Source organism: Phyllopteryx taeniolatus, chromosome 6 (genome assembly GCF_024500385.1).
Source record: "Phyllopteryx taeniolatus isolate TA_2022b chromosome 6, UOR_Ptae_1.2, whole genome shotgun sequence".
NCBI lineage: Eukaryota > Metazoa > Chordata > Actinopteri > Syngnathiformes > Syngnathidae > Phyllopteryx > Phyllopteryx taeniolatus.
Window position 1 is genome coordinate 2,561,560 of NC_084507.1, and position 21,551 is coordinate 2,583,110.

A 21,551-nucleotide genomic window follows, 5' to 3' on the forward strand; every position below is an offset into this window, starting at 1 on the left:
GGGGGCCCCGATGACCCGCGTCCGGGCAAGGGAAAATTGTTCCTGAATTGTTTGTCATCATAGGGGTTTTTGGAGCAGTGCGTTGTCTGGTCCTTCACCTAGGGCCTGTTTGCCATGGGTGACCCTAACAGGGGTGTGAAGCCCCAGACAACTTAGCTCCTAGGATCATTGGGACACACAAACCCCTCCACCACGATAAGGTGACAGCTTAAGGAGGATATTAAATCTAAAAGTGAAATATTTATGTCAATAAATCTAAATGTTGAATGTAAATTTAAATATAAATACTATAAATGTTAACTATATATCTTTATATAAAGCTTAAATATCATCTTAGATATTAGTCTTGAATGGAAATCTAAATAGAATACATTCTAAATGTTAAATATATATGTATATATATATATATTAAATACAAATATTACATGTTCAATCTAAATGTTTTGGGGCAGCACGGTGTACGACTGGTAAGCACATCTGACTCACAGTTCTGAAGATCCAGGTTCAAATCTGGCCTCGCCTGTGTGGAGTTGACATGCTCTCCCCGTGCCTACCTCGGTTTTTCTCCAGGTACTCCGGTTTCCTTCTACATCCCAAAAATATGCATGGCAGGTTAATTGAGGACTCTAAATTGTCCGTAGGTGGGAATGTGAGTGCAAATGGTTGTTTTTTGTTTCTATGTGCCCTGCGATTGGCTGGCGACCAGTTCAGGGTGTACCCCGCCTCTCGCCCCGAAGATAGCTGGGATAGGCTCCAGCACGCCCACGACCCCCAGTGAGTATAATTGGTTTGGAAAATCATCCATCCATCCATTATATTTAGATTTTATTTAACATTAACATTTAATATTTATATTCAGGTATATATGTAAGATTTTGTATATATATATTTAACATTTAGATTTAATATGTACATGTCGTTTAGATTTAAGATTTCAGTTTAGATATACATTTAACATTTACAATTAGTATTTATATTGAACGCTAAATTCAGTATTTAACATTTAGATTTAAAATGTATATTTAAATTTACATATCACATTTAGATTCAAGATTTATGTGTAACATTAAGTATTTGCAGTTAACTATTTAAGTTGACAAATATTGCTCTCAATGTGCCGAAAAGCGACTCGAAAAAAATCACACCGGTTTTTTGAAACACTGTTTGAAGCTAAAAGTGACAAAATGTTGCTGTTATTATCAGCATGATCCGCTTTCCAAATGGCACCCCATATGGTTCTATACGGCATGTATGCATTCAAAGTACATGTATTCATCTCTGTGTTGCAGAGGCAGACGACTGGAGACCACCACCCTAATGTGGAAGAAACTAACTAATTGCTCTGAGGGAAATCAATATGGTGCCAGCAAACAACCTCCCCTCACCGCTCAGAATCCATCAGTGTCGCTCTGCAATTACAACATTGATTGGCCAGTGCTAAATGCAAGTCTGTTCACTACAGGTTTCAGCCAGTCGCTCGCACTCTAGCTGACTTCAGAGACAATCAGTGAGGATCACGCCTATGAATACAGACGATATACCAATTATCTAATCCATGGGAAATGGGCTATAGTTCATTCTTGTACATGATTATCATCCCGAAAATGTATTTCTGATATTTTAAAATAAAAATGAGATATCCTACACCTGACAGCAAAGGGAATTCAGAGATTAGGTGTAAATCTAAAAACAAACTCCCATTAGCTTGTGTGTTGCAGTGACTCGTAATGGAATAAATCCAATTTCTTATCTCATTAGTCATGCATGGAATTAAAAATGAATAAAGATACATTGCAAAGGCAGATTACATTATTTCAGTCCTATGCATTAAAAAAAATAGTAAAAATGGTCGTCTTCCATCGTGGCACAAATAGAATGTACAGTATTCAGAATTGGACAGATCCAACCACTCTACACATAAAAAAAAAATACTTGCTATTCAGTTTCTCTTCCTTCCAAACAGTACAGTAAAGTTAAGTCAAATGAGCAGTCACAATGTCTCGTGAAAGTATGATACCCCATCGTAACACAACTAGACAGTAAAACAAATTTATTCCTAATTGTTTTTATTAGCACATAGAGCGAAGAGAAGTAACGCGCACACACACAAATACACACGAGCATGTGTACACACACGCACCTCGACTTGTCCTGTTTTCTCCCAAGGGTCTCTGTTAAAATTGACCTTCTCTGCCTTTCATCACAGGAAAATATCACCCTCAAAGAATAATAAGGCTGCCAGACACATTAATTAGATGGCGTCTATTTAGATAAATGTCTGAGGGGGAGAAAGGGAGAGAGAGAGAGAGAGAGAGAGAGAGAGATATTGTGTGTGCGTGTGTGTGTGTGTGTGTGTGTGTGTGTGTGTGTGTGTGTGTGTAAGGAAATATGCAATATGAAAACCAATGCATTTCATCCAGCATACACGAAATACATTGTACAGTAAATGCCAGAGGTGTGGACTCAAGTCACATGACTTGGACTCGAGTCATGAATTTGATGACTTTCGACTCGACTTGACAATATGTATATCCCAGTTGGATAAAATTGTACCTTTATGACAAGATGACAAACGTGTGCCTCTTTTTTTTATATATATAATTAATACCTTATATTTTTGATGCAAGAAATGCCGAGTTTAAATTGAAATGTTTTTATATTTGTGTTTGAAATTGGCTCACTAAAAATGTTTGTCGACAAAAAAAAATAAAAAATGCAGTTTCCTCCTATATGCACAATGTGAATTTAGGAAAAATACTGTTGATTATCTAAAAGAGGAAAGCAATTGGCCCTTCATTATTAAGTGAAATTTCAAATGTTCTCTTATAATTGCTCTTTAACCAAGCAAGAATATATTTCCCGCTTATATTTGATTATTCTGACAGGATTGTCAGCAGAATGCTCGATTACTAAATCAGCAGCGCGACTGGATGCAAATTATTTTTTGTAACAGGTCTGAAATAAAGTGAAGAAAATGTCGGTCATATAATAGCATTTTCATAGAATAACTGAAAACCCACTATCAATCGGTTTTGAAGGGGCAATAAACTAAGCCCCCCATGAAGGTGCACAAATATTTGACCAGCCCCCTAGTTTACATCTAAACGTTCAATGCACTTGTTTATGAAATTTGTTTCGATAAATAAATATGGATTTTCAAATATATTAAATATATAAATGCAATGTATAATACTGTATAGACATATTAATTCAATATAAATATTATATATATGAAGATATATTTTTATTTTGTTAGCAAAATGACTCGAAAGGGGATGCGTCACTGCATTCAAATGGTGGTAATAGAGCACTATTCTGCTTTTAGCCCATTGCGTGATGAAATATGACAAGATATGAGCTGTAAATGTCAGCTCAATTTGACAGACAGAAAGTGAAATTGTCAATAAAATGGTTCAGTTGCCTATTTGTGACGTGGTGTCCTGGGTTTATATGCATTACACTGCTGCTCATAATGATCGCATTTTCACAGGAAAACGTAAAATCTGTTTGATTTCATTTTCATTTCTGTGTGCTCATAGGCTTCTTGGTCCAGAAGTCAATTTTTTGTCTTCTGGGTGTAATTTGGTTGAGTGGATTATTTATTTTTTTTGCCTTTGGGCTTATTAAGGACAATATAAACAGTAATTACTGTGATCGCCTAATTAATTCATTTAAAAAAGCTTCACGCCTTTACGGCATCCAGTAAATCTTTTCGAGAGATAGCAATTGAGCAGACTCGTTATGGCTGACATAATTAGCATGTTCCAAAATAAAATACAGCTAAAACAATATTTTTTTTGGGGGGGGTGCTTATTTAATGTATTTCCTTTTTTTTTTTTATTGTTCAAATTCTATCCCATTTCACTAAACGTGCTTTCTGTTAGTTATCCCTCTCTGATCGCTTCACTGTCTGCGGCCTTGATAATTGTAATCCCCCCTATGGAGACCTTCTTTTGTTTTGAGACCATTTCCATGCTTTGCTTTCATCCCGAAGCTTCACTTATAATGGAACGATTTTCTTCATTCTCTGGGTGTTGTTGAAGCTACGGTTGTTCATTCGGTCTTAAAATTATGCATTCGGGTTTTTTTGTTTTACGTTACCGGTCAGTTCATTTTAGGTTTGAGCAATTAAGATTTCGAACCAGAATTAAACTGATTATGGCTTTAGACAATGCATTGTTCCCAACTGAAGCTAATACAAAACATATTCCCCAAAACAATAAGAAAAGGGTTGGGCGTTTTGTTGTTGTTGTTGTTGTTGTTGATGATGATGTTGTGGTCGTTGAAAGGGTAATCCTCTCTGTGGGTTTCTATTTCTTGTAACTGTTAATCACTGTGTACACATGATGCACATATTTTGGTTAAAAATATAAAATAAGATACTTATTAAATAAGTCTGTTCTACGGTGGTGGTTGAGAGGTCAAGTATATACGGTATACGATAGATTTGTATTTATTTTATTGATTTTGTATCCGTCTTCCATCACTTTTTTCTGAACGCCTCTCTCCTCGAACGTAGATTTATCGACACGTGAGAGTGGCGCTTCAGTTTTAGAAGCATACTCTAGCTTTTATCCCCACCTAGTGGTCTTTTGTCTCTTATTGAACTCCTGTGGGCTAGACCTCGCTATCAACACAAACACAAATCTGCCACTAATACCACAACATCAACACATTTATTAATATTTTATTATTATTATTATATATATATTTTTTTTATGGAAACTTGAATGGATTTTTTTTTAAATAAGAAAAACGACTGGTTATTTTGTTATGCGTTTTAAAATAGAAAAAAAACAAAATTCAAATAAAGCTTGATTTTCTTTTTTTGTTGTCCGGTAAGAGTACGGGAACGTTGAATAACGGTTTGATTTTCAATTTTCATTTCTAAAACGAAAAAAGAATATAGCACGGGACACACATCGAAAAATGCCGTGTATTTGTTTTGGATTGGCAAAGGTTGTCACCGGCAAGAACGGTGCTCATGCTGGCCAGTTGAGGGCGACACCGTGATGCCTACACATGCCAACCGTAGGAAAACACGGAAGAAGAACGAGGGTGCTTAACTAATAGCCTACAGTTGTGGGAGAGATCAAATTAACGGTACGCAGTTAGCACTTTTGAGCTAGAGATGGAACATTATATTGTCTTCATTGGACCTTTCTCCCTCCCACACCATACAGCCTACGAATCTCATTCATTCCCCCTCTTCTTCTTCTGCTTCTGCTTCTTCTTCTGCTTCTTCTTCTTCTGTGTTTTCCGACGGCTGGCATATGTAGGCATCACACTCTCGCCCTCTACTGGCCAGCATGAGCACTGTTCTTGTCGGTGACAATTTCCGCCAATCCAAAACATATTCAGGCCATTTTTTTCGATTTCTGTCCCGTGCTGTACTCTATTTCCTTTTACAAATGAAAATTGAAAAGCAAACCGTTATTCAACTTTTCCTGACTCGTTCCTGACAACAAAAAAGAAAATCAACCTGTATTTGAATTTTTGCTTTTCTATTTTAAAACAAATATGTAAACAAATATACATATAATAAAAATAATCAATTAATGCGAGTAAGTTTTTTTTTAAATTTAATTTAATTTCATGTCATGTCATTTCATTTTATTTAGCTGCAGTGGCCAATAGATGACGCCGGAGACTGAAAATGGAACTGTCAACCCACGTCGACTAACAAAAACAAACAGCGGATTTAAAGAAATACAGACGACTCTGCACTGTCTTCAGTTGATTGGAGGCCTGTAATGTTCAAATGAAAAAGCCCATACGCCTTCATAATTTTATAGTGACACATCTTCGTAGTTGTAGCTCGTGTGCCTTAATAATATATGCTATGCACCCATACATTTACTTTTGTGGTAATAGATTTCACGGCCATTTCAGTTTGTTTCCTTTCCAGCAACACCTCTCCCGAGCGACATTTAGAGTTATTCATTTACATTTTTTTTGTATCTATTTGTTCTGAAAGTGTAGTTTCTAAGCTTTCCAATGATGGCAATCAGAACATATCGGAAGATACGGCAATTTAAATCGCAGCACAAAATATCTGAAGGGAATATGGCAATGTAAATTTCAGCACGCCTCAAACTACTTTCCTGAGAAATTCAGCCTCAAAGTTTTTCACAAACCTGCGGAGCTAGGTGCTCATTTGCATGACATGTACATCAGCCCAATCCCCTACTATCCCTCTAACCCTATTTGTTTTTTGGTCACTTGAAACTCTTTCCATCTGAGAGGTGTTGCATGCACTCCCCATGCCTGCGTGGGTTTTCTCCGGGCACTCCGAATGACGAACATAGAGATTGACCAATTATCGTCCGGCCCGATTATCGGCACCGATATTTGGAATTTTTACATACATCGGCATCGGTATTTTTATTTTATTGTAGGGAAGCACGCTAAGGCGCAGGCTGATTTGCTTTTAGTTCCCCGGTCTGGCTCTAAGCGCTCCGCAGACTATGTATTAGCAATGGGGAGAATAGTGTGTGTTTAAATGAAAGTCACATGAAAAACTACAGCTCACGACTAGCACAATAATGTAGCATTAAGGGCGGCGTAAACACAAGCGGCAGGTCTGCTAGCTCGGAGTACCGCCGATATGTCTGTGAATCACCTGAAATATTGCTAAAATAAAATTAAAATGGCAATTGCTGTGACTGTAATTCCAGCGTGACCAGCTAAAAGCCCAAAATTCAGCCCAGGAATTTAGATGGCGAGGCCCCAGTGTGCACAACCGAAGACCGAATTTTTTATTTTTATTTGTTTTGTTCCTCCTTCCTTGCAACGAAGCCCCCAATACTAACCAATGAGCGGTGATCGTGATGTTAGGTCTCATCATTTCTTTTCTGTATATACTGTATGCATAATACAATTGACTACGCAGTCCAGCACCCTAACACACGGCATCGCTAACTGTCTGGTTATTGCTGCTTCCTGTTCCATTCTCTTCCTTCTCCCCCAATAAGACCACCACATCTTCCTCATCCTCCTCATTCTCCAAGACCAGCACCACCTCCTCACCGCCACCATGGGGTCACCCAGTCCCTCAATAACCACTCTGCTCGTGACCTTCACCCCTGATGCTGATGCTGCTGCTAATAATAATAATAATAACAACCATAATGATCAGAACAAGAGTTATGTTCTTCATACACAAAGGCAATCCACTTAAGAAAATGCCATAAATCACACGCAAGCGCAATCATTTTCTGATCATGAGCAACAACAATCAATGATGCTTGCAATACATAAGGACTAAAGCAAGGGTGTCAAACTCACTTTGGTTGGGCTCACATTGTAGTGACGGTTTCCCTAAGAGGGCCGTTATGACTGAAACCATATCAATGGTTATTCTCATTATATTAATATATATACACAAAAAATTGATGGATAACTAGTTTTAAAAAACAGAAGTCAAGGATAATACTTTGTATAATGTTCAAATTACTGTAAAAAAGGAGCTTGGTAAGAAATGATTGCTTGCATGATGTCACAATACGCTAGTATAACTTTTCTCTGGACCCAGGAGCAAGCGGAGAGAGAGGGTTGTGGTGAAAGGTTTGGCAGGTCGTCGGGACAGGGAACATGCGGCAGGCGGTGGCGTGAGCAGGTGGATGGCTTGGCGGCGTGGTGGAGGAGGTCAGCAAGGAGCACTGAGGACCAGGAAGAACACGATGGTCAGAGGTAGGGCAAAAGCTGGCGTAGCTCACGTGCAGGTTTGAGAGCCGTTGTACCGCAGGAGAACGTTAATACTCTGGCAGTGGAGTCTTGGAGCTGTAAGCAATTGATTATTTGCTGCAAATCAGCTAGCACAGACTTTGCAATAGCTTTGGAAAAGTCAGATGGTATTGCGTCAAGACAGCTCGTTGATGGTTTCAGCTGCTGAAACATTTTCGCTACAGTTTTTTGGTCAACTATCAAATTCTGACATGGTAATCGAGTTTTTCCTGGGTGGCTTCAGATGTAGTATAATTTTTTGCTGATGTGTGCTAATATTTAAACTGATGGATTGTATTTTGTCACTAAAATAACAAGCAAATTCATTGCATTTATCTGCTGTTAGGAGTTCTGGAGCCGTCTGATTTGGGGGGGGGGTTGTCAACCACAGCAAACAGAGTACAAGTATTGTTGAAGTTCTTACTGATGATTTCAGAAATGTGTTGCTGTCTAGCCCTGACTAACTATTGTTTAAAATTACAAAGACTTTGTCTGTAGAAGTCATAGTCAATTTGGAGTTTAGTTTTTCTCCACTTACGTTCTGCTTTCCTGCACTTTGATTTAGAGGTCTTAACCATCATAGTGCTCCTCCATGGAGTTCTAGGTCGCCTCAAGATTGTCTAAGTTTTAATAAGAGCGACAGCATTCATGACATTTGAGATTTTACAGGTGAAATTATCCAAAAGTTCATCAACTGTCTCAGCATTCACAGTTTGTGGTCTCCATAAACTTAGTGGCGGGAGTCTCATTTATGTACCTTTTCTTAATAGACGTAGAAGTTGTCTGAACTTTTGGAAGAATCTGTAAATCAAAGAATACGCACAAATGGTCAGAAATAGCCATATCCTTAATGTCAATTGATAGAATTTAAACATGCTTAGAGATGACCAGATCTAAGATGTGACCTTGAGTATGGGTTGGACTCTTAACAGGTTGAGAGAGGTCAAATGTGTCTAGTATAGCAGAGAGTTCTTTTGATTTTTTATGTCATGTTATTGTCAAAATGAATGTTAAAGTCTTCCGTTATGACAAAATAGTTGTAGTGAGTACAAATAACTGACAGCAGTTCTGAAAAGTCCTCCATATATTTTCTATTTTATCTTGGAGGCCTATAAATTATTAAAACAATAACCTTTGTGTCACCTTTAACTAAAAAACCAGAGATATTCAAAAGAGCTAACATCACTCAGTATAATTTCTTGACACTGAAATAATGACTTAAAAATAACAGCAATGCCACCGCTTTTTTTCCTTATTCAACGCTTGTTTGTAAATTTTTTATTTTCTGCTGTTGCCTCATTTAAAATGGTATTACAGCTACTTTCTGTTAACCACGTTTCATTTAGTAACAAAAAATCCAGATCGTAGGTTGTAATGATGTCATTAATCAACATTGATTTATTACCCAGTGACCTGATGTGGAAAAGAGCTAGTCTCGCAGTGATAACTGGAGACAATGGTTTGATAGATTCACATTTTATCCTCACTAAGTTTGTAGTTCTACTTTTTTTGTGCTAGATTTCTTTGACCAACTTTCTGTCCCTTGAAATTACACGGATCAAAAATGCCTGATCTCCATAGGGGTCTGACTTATTCCAATGTGCGCTGGATTCCAATATTGACAATAGTCTTCATCCTGTCCGTCACATGGAGCAGAGAATTTAGGCTTGTAGAGAGTGAGTTTTGCGTTGGGCTTTGCTCCAATGGGGTAGGGAGGGGTGTGGGAGATTCAACTTGCTGGCTCATCTCATTTGTCATTCGCTCCTCCGATTGTTTGGATGACGCTGATGAATCCGTCTGCGCCTCGTGTCGCCTTATCTCCTGTTCCTCCAATTGTTTGGGAACAACTGCATCTTTTTGTCCTTCAGCCGTGTCACCAAGGCCAGTGTTTTCTTTTTGGGCCGCTGAATGACGTAATAGACATCGGTGTCTATTTAAATAGAAACCGTCTGCCTTGTAAAGATGTTTGCGCTCCCAAAAAATGCAGAAAATGTCAATGAAACTCACGGTAGTGCCGTCCACACTTCTTTGAGCCACTTATTTAATTAACTGAGCCTAGAGAAACGTTCATCTCCCAATCGTACAAGTGGGAGAGGTACACTAATAAAAACCTCAGCATCCAAACATTGCACTTTTGTTAGGAGATCAATGAAATCTCGCTTCAGTACCTCTGATTGCTGCTTGAGAACATCCAGGGCCCCTGTGTATATAATGACATATTTCACAGTTGGGTGTTGATTAGTGATCTCCAGGTTTTTTTTTTGAGATATCAGACACCATGTCATTGGTAAAACACAGTACTTTGGTCTTCTTCTCACTGCAAAAACCTTTCACATCCTTGACAGCTCCATCACCAACTATTAATGTTTGGGGTGCCATTTTCTTCTTGTATGATTTAGTTTCATACCTTTCAGGGATGGTGGGAGCTGAGCATTCTTGGCCAGGGTCTTGTAAAAGGACTCAAATCTATTTGTATGTTTGATGTCAATGTTTTGCATTGACTCGCGTCCTTTTTTCTCGCCGTTCGCTGTTGCGACCGTCCATGGCCGCTCACTCAGGGTTGAAGCAGCCCGCAATGCAGGCCAGCCGGACTCCTCAGTAATCAACTGGGGTTGTGTCCTCCCTTTTAGATGTTGTCCCATATCATTGGGCTTTGCGCCCATTAAATTCCAGGGATAACTGCTAGATGGCCCATTACCGTTTTCACAGTCCACCTCCGTCCTCTTTGTTGAGATAAGTGGCTGTCTGTTAGCACACTTCTGCTCATCATTTTGAGACATCGGTAGAGTGGTTTCATTCCTCGACTGTCCATTTACATCCACATACACTTCAAGACGGTGGATTTTCGTTTCCAGGATTGACATCCTCTGCAGCAGTCTGTGATAATTCTCAGTGGAAAAGGGAGGCATCTTGATTGCTGGTCTTGTTGCTAATAGCAGGCTTGTGCTAATTAACAGCCCACACTCACGTAATGGTGAGAGGGTATCCGAAAATATTGGAATATAGCAACAATTGACTGTATCTACAAAAAAAGTACAGTCCCACAGGTTTAGAAATATCCAGGAGTCGCTGCTTCTCAATTATTTAGAAGAAAAACAAGCTTATCAGCAAGAAAAAATGTAAACAGAAGCGAAGCAAGCAGAGTGAGCAAAAAAACGTCTGCACTGTACGAGAGCGAAAGACAAATATATATCAAATATATTTAGGAAGTCCTCGATTTACGAAGGAGTTCCGTTCCTACGCTGGCAACATAACACGATTTTTCGCGTAAGTCGGATTTCACCGTTAAAGTCGAAATTTACGTCGAAATACTTCTGTTACAGGTATTGTCCCACGTGATTGTGACAGAACGCTCAATGTGTGTGGGCGTGTGCGTCGATGTGTGAGTGAGACGGGACTGCGAAGGAGGAAGGAGTGCACGCCGGTGTGAGTGTGTACAGTGACAAGTGTAGTGACGGTGACCGGGGAAGAGTAGCGATTAGCGGAGGATCCGTTGACGTTGAATGCGCAGAGGAGTTAATAAAGCCATTAAAGCAGGAAATCAGTGCTTCGTGCCTTTATTGTTGCCGCCACCCAGCTCAGCTGTGAAACGAGAGAAGGGAGTTAACCCCTGCGTCTCCCGACCACGGTCAGGTGACCGTAGCAGGAAAGGTTAACACTTCGTATAAAGAAACTAAAATAAAAAAATAAGATGCTGTAGTTACCATTACAGCTGAGAGTGTGAAAAAAGGAGGGCGAAAAAGGCAAAGATACTCCCGCCGCACAAACACAGACAAGCACTATGCACTAGCTAAGCAGAAACACTATGGTGCTGGGACAAAATGGCGGACGAGGCACGGGCGTCGTAAAGTCGAAATGTCGTAGGTCGAGTGTGTCGTAACTCGAGGACGTCCTGTATATAAAAGGGATACAGAGCCTCTATTCTGCTTGACCTAACAGCCAAACAGGACAAAAATAAATAAATAAATGACAACATACACACTATGTGGTTATACGGCACGATAGAGGTTTTAATATCCCATGAATCACATCATAATATAATCACACAGCACTATTCATGGACGCAAAGGACTTCCCGTGCACGAGTTGCACGGCTGGGTTGGGCTGGCGAGCCCTTTCGCGGCAGCAGTGGGGCGAGAGTGACGAAGTTTAATTTCTGTTATCAATAAATGTTCTTTTCATCAAGTTACAAAAAATAAACAGCTCAAAACATGCTTCACATATTGTAGTGATGGAAATTGAGGAATACATCACAAAAGACCTCATTCTACATCGCATTTGGCGATGCGATACCGGATATTTTGGACCCTGGAACAACTGAGCCTTTTGGGGATACATTTTTTTCCCCCTGTATTCGCACATGGATGACCTTGACATAGTTTCCAGACACATTACATTCAGTCTTGTACTAATTCCGATGCTAAGTCAATGACTCCATTCCCGAATGCAAATATGCTGTCTGGAGCCATTCATAGACATACAGTATGTCACCCATGGGCTCAAATGCTATTTGGAACATCACCCCAGTTGCTAACACACTATTGGGCATCCATTTATGAACTAATAGGCCACAGCTGTGGCATGTTGGTTGTTCTATCAGGCCCTTAAATCACACACTCCATAACCTGAACAACTTCACACTGATACCCCATACTGACAACTTGTCAGAAGTAGTGCCATCAGTAGCATTGGAAAGACTAGCTGAGCTTCACCGAAAGGCTTTGACTTCACACTCTGGCTGTTCAAGTGTCCATGAGCATGTACTGAATTAGCACTATGCAAGAATGTAATGTGGCTGAAAATGTGTCATCCATGTGTGAAAGATGGGGAAAAAACAACTGACTGTACAGGCATTTTAGGGACAATAACATTTTCCTAAAGCATCTCAATGTACTTTTAGGCAATGCACGATCCATCCATCCATTTACTATACCTCTTGTCCTCATTAGGGTTGTGGGTAACCGGATCCTATACCAGCGGGTATCAGGCGAGAGGAGGGGTACACCCTGGACTGGTTGCCAGTCAATTGCCAGGTCATATACAGACAAACAAACCATTCACACTCCCATTCACACCTATAGCCAATTTAGAGTCTTCAATTAACTTTAGAAGCATGTTTTTGAAACATGAGTAACCAGAGAAAATCAACATAAGCATGGGGAGAACATGCAAACACCACACAGAAATGTTCCAACTGAGATTTGAATCCCAATCTCCAGGCTGTGGGGCAAACCTGGCAACCAATATTTTGTCGCACTGCCATCTGTGTGACATTTACACAGAAATGATCGAAATATGTCATACTATGAGGGGCCATAAGGGACATTATTCAGGATTAGCTCTCATACTTACTATTCAAATGCTTTCACACACACATAAACTACTGAAAGGCTCTCATAAACACAACTCAAACCCTCTCATACGCACGAGAGTTGCTTTCTTAGTGACTACCCAAACACTCTCATAAACACGACTCAAACCCTCTCATATGCAGGAGTCTTGCTCTCATAAAGACTACTCAAACACTTTCATAAACACTACTCAAACCCTCTCAAACGCACGAGTCTTGCTCTCATAAAGACTACTCAAACACTCTCCTAAACACTACTCAAACACTCTCATGCACACAAGTCTTGCTCTCATAAAGACTACTCAAACACTCTCATAAACACTCCTCAAATGCATTCACGCGAGCACGTCAATCACATTCTTGCACGTCACTGGCATTCACGAATTGATGTCAATCATGCTCACGCACACATCGATTATGTTCACACATGACTAGTGTAAATCTTTTATTAGGTAGTTAAATTAAAAAAGTGAAATTATAGACATGCACTGCACACTGCACGCACTCAGAGTGAAGTATTTCATAATTAAAATATGTATAATTTTTATGATTATAGCACATAGCAAATAAAAATAATTCCCCATATTGAGAAACTAAAATACGTCAAAGGAAATAGTGAATTAATTCAAGAAATAAAGTGATTTTTAACATAGAAATTAGGCTGAATTTTCCCTCTGAAAAGTACTTCAGTGTTTAATCACTCTATGAGTACTGAAGAAAAACATTTCAACTATATTTTAATGTGTTGCGATGTACCTATATTTTACAAAGTCATGAAATATTTGACAGTGTGTGTAGTCCGGTTAATGGTGTCTCGCTCTGGGTAGACGAGCCTCCCTACACGACGAGGCTTCTGATTGGCTGACCATTACGTCATATCCTACAGAACGTACACATTAAAAGCAGGCATTTTAAATCAATGAGGAAAAGCGTTATTGTAACACAATAATCAACAAGTATACGACATATATACGTTATAAATATATATGTACTATACAGTACAATGCTATGTAACGCTAATGCTTACTATTGTACTTTACGGCTGTTGGTCAATGCCATATTTTATTTTGAAACCACTTCCTTTTCAACTCATGAATACACGCTCACATAAACATGTCAACTGTCTGCACACATATAGGTCAAATAAATAAACATGTCAAAATAAATAAACATGTCAAATCTATTCACATACCATCCTCAAATCCATTCATAAAATATACTCAAATCCTTTCACATATCCATCTCAAATGCTTGCATACATGCTTGTGGGGGAAAACAAATATTGGGAGATTTATTTTAAGATAGATTTGGACAAATAGATCTAGACATAAATATAGATTTTCAAATAGATTTAGACAAATATAGATTTAGACTTATAAATACAGATCTACACATATAGATACATTTTGACAAATAGATCTAGACAAATATAGATCTATACATATAGATACATTTGACAAATAAATCTGGACAAATATAGATCTACACAGATATTGACAAACAGATCTAGACATGGATATAGATCTACACATACAGATGATAAATTCTCACAAATAGATCTCGACAAATATAGATTTAGATAGATATAGATCTAGTACTTCCTGTCACAGACAAGACTTCATTGTACATACTGGAAGACTGCTTCACATCTAGGTGAATGTCTTATTGAGTTTGAAGTACTTTGTGCGCTTCTTAGCATAATGTAGTTTAATTTGATATTGGTTTCTTTTCAATTGCAAGCTTTCTTTTATGAAGTGAGGGGCAATGAGGAGGGTGTTTTTTTTTTTTTTTTTTTTTAACTTCTGCTCTGGGATCTGTTGAGAGGCTGCAATGAGACGAATCCAACAATTTCCATCAGGAGTGGCTTTTTAGAGAGCTTCACGAGCATTCTCAAACTCTATCTGCATTTCTTGCTGTGTGTGATGACAGGGACGTCAGTAACCTTCTTGGAAGATTGTACAGATGTTTTAGTAGCCTGTTGATTGAATATGAGGCCAGACAGAGATTTGTTGAAGTGACAAATTTAACACCAACAACGTTGGCTGGCTGTCCAGGTCAACTCCAATACAGCATCAGAGAACAGATTTCCCACAGTGTGTCCATTGGAATGGCATGGCAGAGAATTGCATCATGCTTTGGAATCAATCAAATAACCTTTAGACAAAGACTGGGAGTTGAGCCATTAAGATAGTCTGTGTTGTCCAATCAAGAGCTGGACTCAGTGGTGACTAATGTCCTACAGAACACCCCAAATGCAGGTGAAGCATACATACAAGGAAGCCTGAGATCGCGTGGCTTAAGGATACAGCGCTGGCGGGTCAGACAGAGCCCGCATTGAGTGGATCCTATTTGCCGTTCATTTCAACTGCTATTCGTCAGAGAGTCTACAGTGTTCAGGCACCTAACCAATTATGGCAACTTTTGCATGAACTAATTTATATACTGTACACAGACGCACACACAAATATAAAATATAGCGGCCGAAAAAGGCATTTAACACTTCACCATTTTTCTCACTAAATATGCTTCAAACTGTGCCATTGACCTAAAAATTTCAACAGATGTTGGGAACAAGCAAAGTAATCCATACACCCAAAGTAGAGCAAATAAGATCAGCAATTAAGTGTAAAAATGTCAAATTACACAAAAAGACAAATTACAGGAAATCCTTTTCCAGGTAATGCACTGCAGTCCTCCACGACCGCAATAAAAGGTTGCGAAAAATAGTCGAAAACCAATTAATTCAATATTTATTGTACTAAATGACAGCACTACTGAGTATACTTCAATTTATAATTTGGTGTAGCATTTAAACTTTCTCTCCAAACAGGCATTTTGATGGAAACCACAAGCTGGTCAGGTGGCAATTAGTTTTTCATGGCTGTGTGGATGGCTACAGTTGGACTATCATATACATCCGGCGCTTATCCAACAACAGGGCATCAAGTGTCTTGTCATTATTTTGAGGAGGAGTAGAGAACTTTGTCTTGCCCTTAAAGGTCAGATTGTGATCATGGTATGGAAAATATTAACATTGCCTGTTTTATGTTAGAAAGAAGAGGTTTGAACAGTGTTATTACAGGTGTATCAGTACACAACCAAAGGATTGAGCGACTATGGTCAGAGCTCAATAGAGTCGTATCCAGACACTTTATAAATCCATTTAATTTCATGGACACACATGAGGGGCAGAATACATACGTTTTTGACCACTAAAGCAAACCCTTATCTTGGAGATGGTCTCTCCAGAAAGTAACCACCATCAGCTCAGCAGCTGTCTTGTTGCTCCCTTCTGGGAGAGATGAATGTTGAAAATATCCATCTGGTCAGCAGTCAGTTAGTTTGGCTCAAAGCAGAACAGGGGACAAAAGCTGTCTGGATGTTGATTAATTTGCTGAAGAATGACAAGAGTTTTCAGTCCTTCACAGAATCTGCGCAAACCACAACTCACTTGTACAAAGTCAAATCACCCGTTGGGTTTAATAGACTTTCATTATATTTTGTGACGCTCATCTTAAACCCTGTTGCGAATGTAACTGTACAACAGCGATTACTGAATACCTTTAAAATGGGCCTTGTGACACGAATAGAGAGTGGCTGGATCCAAGAGCAGTCGGAGGCAGATGTGAAAGGATGAATAGTTTATTGATGAAAGGTGGGTTGGCAGGCGGCGGTGTGGACAGGTGGCAGGTAGTGGTGAGGACAGGCGGCTGGCTTGGTGGCAGGAATTACGTGGATCAGGAACACACTGGAACAAGGAGACAGGAGTCAAAAAGGGAACAAGGAATAGGGTGACTTACGTGAGGTAAAAGGGCCACGGTACAACTGAAAGTAACTGCAATACTTCGGTGAGGATTTCCTGGTGGTGATAAGGCTGATTGAAGACAGGTGCTGAAAACAGAAGGGAGGAGAGCGAGAGAGAGAGAGAGAGAGAGAGAGAGAGAGAACGCAAAGCGCCCTCCCGGCTACAATAATGGAACTGCAGGCAGTATATGATACCTTGAACCCTGTGAATGAGCTGAAACATGACAATGTCATGTACCAGCAGATCCTTGTCTGTAATCAACTGCATATGACTCAAACATCCTGCATTGGCCAAGTAGTTGAGCAAAGGAGCATTTCTCTTAAGTAAAAAGAGAAATGCGCTTTTCCATCAACACTTGCCAATTCAGCAGTGGTGGCATTCAAAGTAAAAATATAAAGGTGAGTCGTTACACCTTTCAAACTGGAAAACAAGACAACTCTGCAATGTAAAGTAATTGTAATGCAGTTTAAGACATAACTACAAAATTACCTTTTTTACTTTACCCATGAGTTCGGTGTCAGCTATATCTTGGACTTTTCGATTTGCTGAACCATTGACCAGAAAACTAAATAGTACTGGAGAAAGGACGTTTGGTGGTGGACCACCATGTACCAAGCTCGCTGCAATGGCTCTGCCAGCAAAGTAGTCCCAGTCCCCTCTGAGAGCTGCACAATGATAGCAGAAATCTAACGTTGAATAAAGAAAAAACAAATTTCAGTAAAAAAATAAATTGTGGATTTAAAAAGTTCCGACATTCGCTTTGTCAAATGTGGCATACAGTATTCCAGATAATTATTATTTTATTTTATTTTTTAAAAAGCATGTACATTTATGTAATTCAACAATATAATCAAGGCTCACTACAATGAGGCCATAGCATAGCTGTATAGTAATTAAATAATTTAAAAAGCTGCACAATTACAATAAAGTCAAATGTTTCACATTAAATGAAGCCAGTCATTACCTGTACTGGAAAGCACCAAGTTCTTGTTCTTTTTTCCCCCTCAAACATGGGTGACCTGGCAATGTTGCCCAATGTTTTACATACATCAGAAAATTGGAGCCATAGGACAACCTTTGGAAGCCTCGTATAGCTCCCTCCCATACAGCAGTGCGATTTATGTTAAATTTACACTGCCTTTTTGTGTTTAATTTGCTTGAAAGTTCCAGTAATATTTCTTGGACAGGAACCTTTTCTGACCTGTAAACAGAAATAAATGAAAAGATGCACTTGCACAAAATGTAAAACTTTAATTTACATTTTATTTTTTTTGCTATAGGTGACTACAAAAAAATGTGGATGTGATAATGTAAATAGTTAAATATAATGATTCATCTTGTGAGATTATCCGCAATAGATATCCGAAGCTCTCGAGCTCAAATGATCTGTATGTGTGTTGGATTTATCTTACCCAACATTATAAAAAATAGACACAAAAGGAATGAAGACGCTGGTTTCTTTTTCTCATGAGGAGGGCGTATGGGAGATTGTTCAGATCACAGCCTCTCAACACGCTCTAAACAATCCCCCCCCCTCGCTCCTGCTTTTATTTGAAATAGGAGGGATTTACAAATCATAATGTTCTAAGCAATAAGACACAACACAAAATATTTGATTATAAGAGGGTTTTTTCCAGACATAGTGTTCTAAGTAATAAGACACAACACATAATATTGAACCAACACCTGTCACGACCCGACCACATCCGATCACGTCCTTGGTCCAGGCGCCCTTCCATCGGATGATGCTGAGTCTTCTTTTTGAAGGCGAGACATCTAAAATTGTCCATTATACTAATGCAAGCTAAGCAAATAAATGATAACTTCTACAATTTATCTAACATTTCCCTCCTGTTTATCATGTATTTGCACAAATTCTCATATCATCTTACAGTCACTTCATTTCGATTTTTAACTGTAGAATCATTTTTATGAAACAAATACATTTACACTCAGAGTAACTTGTCATATATGAATGTTGTAGTTTAAACATTGTAATCATCTGTATCAGGTAACAAATCAGGTAAAGCAAAATCATCATTATCATCATAATCATCATTATCATCATACAGTATACATCAGCTCCATACGATTTCTCCATCGGGGTTATGGCTGTGGTGATTAATTTACTGATTAATGCCAGAATGCATGGGATACAACAACATCCACATAATGTCAGAATGGCTGTCTACTCACGTTTGACTCTCCATACTGGCAATTATAGCTTGTTGTAATTCCTCATCAGAAAAGTAAGGAGGAGAAGAAGAAACAAGTCTCAAATATGAATAGTCATCATCCTGCCCACTGGCACCAGTGGTCTCATCTCTTTTAACATGAACACTACTGCTGGCTGAGTGGTTGGACCCATGCCCATCTACATGACCAGATTTTCATCTCCATCATGACTGCTGGTATCAGTCCCAATGGTTCCATTACTCCCCCTCTCTGCATGAAGCTGATTAACGTCAACTACAACCCAAACATCCTCGCTGTCATTTTCTGCTTGCATGTTTGATGTGTTTATAATGGGTGAAGTTGGTGAACAGCCATTCTCAGTCTCAGAGAAAGAAATAGATATTTAAACACCCACACACTAGAAAAATCTCACACTTACTAAAACAGTCCTTGGTCTCACGTACAGACAGAGCTTTGGTCTTAAAGACCGTGTGAATTAGCATCCCATTCAGCTCCTGTCCACTCTGAATCTAAGTGAACACCAGATTTTTACCACAAGCCATCAGAAACTGGATGCTAAAAAGCAAGTTGGGAAAATACAATAGCCGTCACGTCCGGACTACATTTGAACCCAAATGTACGACAAAAGCAAACGGAATAAAGTTCAAATGAATAATACCTCAACGAAAAAAGTACTACAGAAAATACATCAAAGAGGAAAAGCCAAATAGTACAACAAACACAAAATCTACCTTATTGAGCAAAACTAGTGGCTAAAGAAACAAAACAAGACAAAGTATCAAACAAAACACAGTCCTTTGATTAATAATTAGTGCAGTGATAGCACAACATTTGACTTAACTTAAGATCATGGAATGGAACACATGGCTTAGAAATAAGACTCACTAGTAAACACAAACTAGCACAGGACAAAAAGAAACACAAACTATATATAGCAACACACACAATGTAATGGGCAACAGGTGGAAACAATCATTTCGGAGAAGACAATCAGACTGGCAAGAAACACACGGTAAGTGCAAGTTACTTAAAACAAGAGTTGGGACTATTACAAAATAAAACAGGAAGTGAACACAAAACAGACAAAATAATCAGACTTCTTTTACCATGTTAACCACATATTATCATTATTAGATTTGTGAGCAGATGATCGAGGATGTGAAGGCAGTTCTTGCGGCTGCAAGCGTAACAGATTTCCACCTTACGCCGCAGAGCAGACAACTAGTTTTCAGTTCGCATCCAAGTGTTATGCACCGAGTCAATGATCAGTGCGAGTAGAAGCACAACAGAGATCCTTCCGTTCGTCCATACCAAGACCATTTGTAAACTGAAAATAATACGGAGCGAGAAGTAATTTTTCTACGAAAATTTTGGCCGTAACCCAAATTGCTTGTAAACTTGGTTACTCGTAACTGTAGTTCCCACTGTACTTCTAGTAGAACCTTGGGTTGAAAAAGACCCGGTTTAGGTATAATTTAGGTTATGTCCCAAATATTTGTAAAAAAAAAAAAAATCCTCTAATTACCGTATTTTCACGACCAGAGGGTGCACCATATTAAAAGGTGCAGTCTCAGTTACTATTTCTATTTCTATTTCTGTATTTAACACATACATAAGGCACACCGTATTATTGGGCGCAGTCACGGTAAAACATACGCTAGCTTAAAACATACGGTAACATGCATGCACGCTAAAACAATGTTTTTAAAAAGGCAGCGGGAGCAAAACTGAGTTCAGTTGTACTTTATTGAAGTATTTAAAAAAGTACTCATGTTATTTTTTTATCAATCCTCATCCACAAATCCATCAAAGTCCTCATCTTCTGTATCCGGAATGAACAGCTGGCCAAGTTCTCCAACAAACACGTCGGGTTCCCTCTCGTCATTGTCAGTTAGTCTCCTTGCCGGGGAGCTGTTCAGCAATGATGCCGGCTTTTGCGAAAGCTCGGACAACAGTCAAAGCAGATACCTTAGCCCAAGCATCCACAATCCATTCACATATGGTGGTGTAACTCACCCGGCGTTGCCTCCCAGTCTTAGTCAAGCTGTGTTTGCCAGCTGTCATCAATCACTCCCACGCCACTCGCAACTTCACTTTGAACACCCTGTTTACACCGATGTTCAACAGTTGGAGTTCCTTCGTCAAGCATCCCGGAATGATGGCAAGCTCCGAGTTCATTTGCTGGACTGGTCCCCCGGGATGTCAAAAGTGAACGAAAAGTGAGCGGGACCTCGTCCATGTTGGTGATGTGGTTGGGCTGGATGTGTTTGTCGGCAATATTTTTACTGCAGTAGGAGCGGAACATGGCCAGCTTTTCCTTGTAATCCGCCGGAAGTTGCTACGCCACGGTAGTCCTTGCCAGGATGGATAAAGCACCAAGACAGACCTTGAAAATGTTCGATTTTCATTTCATCTGCAAGCGTTATCCAACTCGGGCCACCTCGCCTTGTTTCCGCGGAAACTCAGCTTCGCCTT

The 21,551-nt window shown here is 39.2% G+C and overlaps 1 long non-coding RNA gene across 1 annotated transcript; it reads right to left on the minus strand.

Annotated features, from left to right (window-relative positions):
• Positions 1-16,707: 16,707 nt before the first annotated feature.
• LOC133479644 (uncharacterized) lies at positions 16,708-20,184 on the minus strand. Its single transcript, XR_009789029.1, has 4 exons — positions 19,077-20,184; positions 17,845-18,081; positions 17,370-17,566; positions 16,708-16,823 (listed from the first exon to the last, which is right to left on the minus strand). It is a non-coding gene; the product is annotated as an uncharacterized LOC133479644 (long non-coding RNA).
• Positions 20,185-21,551: the final 1,367 nt, after the last annotated feature.